This window comes from Gracilinanus agilis, chromosome 2 (assembly GCF_016433145.1).
Source record: "Gracilinanus agilis isolate LMUSP501 chromosome 2, AgileGrace, whole genome shotgun sequence".
NCBI classification, from domain to species: Eukaryota; Metazoa; Chordata; class Mammalia; order Didelphimorphia; family Didelphidae; genus Gracilinanus; species Gracilinanus agilis.
In genome coordinates this window covers 69981300-69986312 of record NC_058131.1, presented here as the reverse complement: position 1 = coordinate 69986312, position 5013 = coordinate 69981300, and positions in this window count along the sequence as shown.

The following is a 5013-nucleotide window of genomic DNA, read 5'->3' as shown; positions in this document are numbered from 1 at the left end:
ATTGCCTTCCTGAATGCTTGCATTAGGTCACAGCTATATTGCCACATTCCTCCCAGCGTTTATCATTTATAATTTACTGTCATATTGGTCAATCTGATAGGTATGGGGTGGTACCTCAGAGTTGTTTTAATTTGTATTATTCTATTAAATTGTGATTTGGAACATTTTTTCATGTGATCATCAATAGGTTTGATTTCTTTATCTGAAAAATGATTGATCATATTATTTGACTTTCAATTGAGGACTGACATATTCCTTTAAATTTGAATTAGTTCTTTATAGATTTGAAAAATGAGACCAGAGAAATTTGCTTAAATTTCCCCAAGTTTGTTGTTTTCTTTATAGTTGGGATTACATCAGTTTTGTTTGTTGAAAACAATAATTTAATATAATCAAGACTATTTATTTTACTTGACTTAATATTCTCTATCACATATTTGGTTATAAATTCTTCCCTTCTCCATAGATCTGACTAGTAAACTCTTCTATGTTCCCCTAATCCCCTAATTTAATTATGGTATCACCTTTTATGTTTAAATCACATGCCCATTTTGACCTTATCTTGGTATAGGGTATGAGATATTGGTCTATACATATCTCCCATATTATTTTATAGTTTTCACAGCAGTTTTATCAAATAGTGAGTTCTTATCCCAAAAAGTTGGAATTTTTGGCTTTATCATACACCAGATAGTTAAGGTCATTTACCCCTGTATATTGTATATCTAATCTATTCCACTGATTCATTATTCTATGTTTTAGTCAATGTCAGATTGTTTTGATGATTACTGCTTTATTAAAGTTTTAGTTTTATACTACTGCTACTGTATCTTCCTTCACATTTTTATATTTTAATTTTTCTAGCTGTATAAAATAATTTTTGGTATTTTGCTTGGTATGATGCTGAATGAGTAAACTAATTTAGATAGAATAGTTAATTTTATTATATTAGCTCAGCCTACCCATGAGCAATTATTATTTTTTCTGGATGCTTAGATTGGACTTTATTTGTGTGAAAAGTGTTTTATAACTGTGTTCATATAATTCCTGTGTTTTCTTGGCAAGTAAATTCCAAGGCATTTTATATTAACTATACATACATTAAATAGAATTTCTTGCTGCTGAACTTTTGGAAATATATAGAAATATTGAAAATTTATGAGTTCATTGGGCATTCTGCAACTTTGCTAAAGTTAGCAATTGTTTAAGTTTAACATCATATTATCTTCAAAGAGTGACAGTTTAGTTTCCTCATTGCCTAGTTTAATTCCATCTTTTACATTTTCTTCACATATTGCTAAGGCTAGTATTTCTAGTACAATATTGTATAATATCAGTGATAATAGGCATTCAGGGTTCACCTCTGTTATTATTGGGAATGTGTATAATTATCACTATGAAAGATGATAATTTCTGGTTATTTAAAATAGATGGCATTTATCATTTTAAGGAAAGGCTCATTCATTCCTTTGCTTACCAGTGTTTTTAATAGGAATGGGTGTTTTAATTTGTGGAAGTATTTTTCTGCATTTATTGACATAATCATGACTTTTGTTAATTTGTTTATTGATATAGCCAATTATGCAGCTAGTTTTCCTAATATTAAACCAGCCTTCAATTCTTGGAATGAATCCCAACTTATCACAGGGAATGATCTTTGTGATATATTGCTATGGTTGCTTGCTGGTATTTCATTTACATTTTTGCATCTATAGTCATTAAAGAAATTGGCCATTAATCTTCTTTCTCTGTTAGGCATCAGCAATATATTAGTATTATAAAATAATTTGTTAGGATTCTTTCTTCAGCCATTTTCTAAAATAGTTTTTTAGTATTAATATTAATTACTCATTAAATGTTTGATATAATTTATATATTTCTCTAGGGAATTTATTGATGGCTGGTTCAATTTCTCTTGCTGAAATAGGATTATTTAAGTATTCTATTTCCATTTTTGTTAACCTGGGAAATATATATATATATATATATATATATATATACATATATGTGTGTGTGTGTGTATAACACATATGTGTATGAATGTATATGTATATAACATATCCATACATTTCACTTAGATTGTCACATTTATTGACATATAACTGGGCGAAAGAGCTCCTAATAATTGCTTTAATTTTTTCCTAATTGGTGATTCTCCCTTTTCCTTTTTGATACTAGTCATTTGATTTTCTGCTCCCCACATTTAAAGCAAATTAACCAATGTTCTATCCATTTTTTTTAATAAACCAACCCCTACTCTTATTTATTAGTTCAATGATTCTCTTACTTTCGTTTTTTTTATTTTAATGTTTTGGATTTCCAAATTAGTCTTGGAAATTTCAAACTTATTCTTTCTTTTTATTTTCTTTCATTCTTTTTGTTTAATTGCATTCCCAATTTGTTGATCTATGTTTTCTCCATTTTACTGATGTAAGCATGTAGAGATATAAAATTTCTCCTAAGTGTTCCTTTGGTTGTATCCAATGTTAGCATTACTGCAAGTGAGAAGGAAAATGAGTTCAGAATTTGGAACCCCAGGAAGCTGAAGGCAGTTGAGGGGCAGTTGGAACTGGACTATATAAGGGGGTGATCCCCAGGCAGTGGAAACTCATTCTGGGTTTGGGTCTTGGGAGGTGGATGGTCTGATCAAGACACCCCATTGAACCTTGGTTGATCCACACCAGGAGCTCCATATGCCTATTCCTGTTATTCAGCTACCAGCTGTTTCAGTCAATCCTCACTTTGGCCTGCTTCCTGCTGCAGTTATAAAAACCAACTAGCAATAACAGCATCATATCATCTCTGAAGATCTTAAAGCAACATCTGACACCATCCTACTGTGTTATTTGGAATTTTGGGGGTTCTATTGAGAGGTATTTGGGGCTCATTTGAGCCTTAAAATATTTAGATATGACAAACTTCCTGTGAATGTTTAGGGGACTTTGAAACTACATTTTCCAGGGTTAGCAGGCACAGTCATTTCTTTATTTTTTTATTATTTTACCAACATGGCCATAATTAAAATATTACTTCTCCTTTTACTCTCAGTGTATATTTTTACAATTATTATACTACTAAAGCTTGCTCATTTATTTATCTAAATTGATACTTGAGTCATAGGGTAGGAAGAGAGAGGAAACACTGTGAAGAGGTTTAGTCCTGTTTGGGGTGAGGCCAGACTCTGGTCTATCTTGATTAGATAACAGAAATCTCCTCCTCCCTTTTACCTCACCTTTCAATTCTTTTCTCAATCAACCTTTCCTTAGTAATTAAAGAAGTTACCTTACAGTTTTAAAGCTTATTGTTTCTATAATTGAGTAGGCCATTACATCATCACTCACCTTGATAGGACTCTTGGTCATTCCAAAGTCTGGCAGTTGGAAGAGACCTCCATTAGTGAGGGTCCTTTTTGATTTTCACACATATCTTTGTTTATGGATCACATCCATTAGCCAGCAACATCCCTTCTAAGATCACCTCCTCTCAACTAATACATTAAGTTAAGAGAATTAGATCAGATCTTCTCAGTGAAGTGATTGTTTTGTGTTCTCCCTGTAAGGACCTGCCTCTGATTCCACCATCTTGGCTTCACCTCTCATAATGTAAATTTAATTTTTCTTCCTTTGTTTTTTGTTTTTTGGTGACAAGACTAATATAAAATGTTTTGTATGATTTCATATGTATAATTTATATCACTTAGTTTATTAGATAGTCAGGTATGCTCAGAATGCTTAAGCATTTACATACTCACCCGTACTCACATACAGGTTGACATACAGATATCAGAGTACAGAATAGAGAAGGGTAAATGAGCTAATATCTTTGATAAATTATGTTTATAAACTAGAAATGTGAGTGTAACGTATATCTATAAAGATATAACTAGATATGGGTAGATAAATCTATATAAATCTATATAAATCTATATATAAATGTGTGTCTACACATACTCCAATAAAATATATATCAGAAGGTTTATGACCAAACTTCATAAAAAGCCAAGAGTAACTGCCACAGTGCTCTTGAATGAATTATATTTGCTTTCTCTATAATATTCAAGAATAAACTAAGACAGTTTGGGGAGGGTGCAAGTTTTCATATCAGACTCTGGGAACTTGTTCATAAAAATCTTATATTTTCCCAGTGGCTGACTACATATGCCTGCCAAAAACCCTGGGTTTTTGCAGTGTGTCCCAAGGTGTTAGTATTAAACTCCCACTCACATAATACGTTCTTCAGCTCATACCACTGCAGTGACAGCACTGAAGAGCACTTTTCTTTTAAATAAAAGGCAGCACCAGAACCTTTTCTATTTTCAAAGTGAATTAACAAGAATACTCAAGGAAGTATATACACATATATCTATATACACAGTCACAACTCCTACACATATAATGAGGCCTTCTGCACTTTTTTGTCTTAGGATGTACATTATAATTAACACAACTGAACCTATATAATTTTGGCCTTAAATAAAACATAAATATCTCTCCTATACATCATTATCAGATAACCAAAAGAGATTTTTTCTTTAAAAATTTTTTGAAATAGGAAGTGCTTCTGTTAATACTTCCCTTCCCATTTTTAAATGAGGAAACTATAGTGTAAGAAGTTAAAATTGTTATATGACAATTGTAAGATTAAAAATTAATATCAAAATACTGAAAGTATTATATTTTATAAGATTTAGTAATAATAACTTGAAATAAAGGAAAATAAAAAAGCAAGAAGTAAAAAGGAATTAAACCCAGCTATGGTCTCAAGAGAAGAGAGAGAGGGTGGGGTTACACACAACTTACAAACAATATGTAAGCACACAAAGTGGGGATGAAAGAGGAAAGGGATGCTGGGAGATGTAGTTCAAAGGCTCAAAATTTCTAATAATACACAATATAACATAGCAGAAACAAAGCTAGGCATTGACTTCAGATTCAAATGCATGTTTTCTGACATCAGATCTAATGTCCTTTCTACTAATACACAAACATACACACACACACACACACACACACA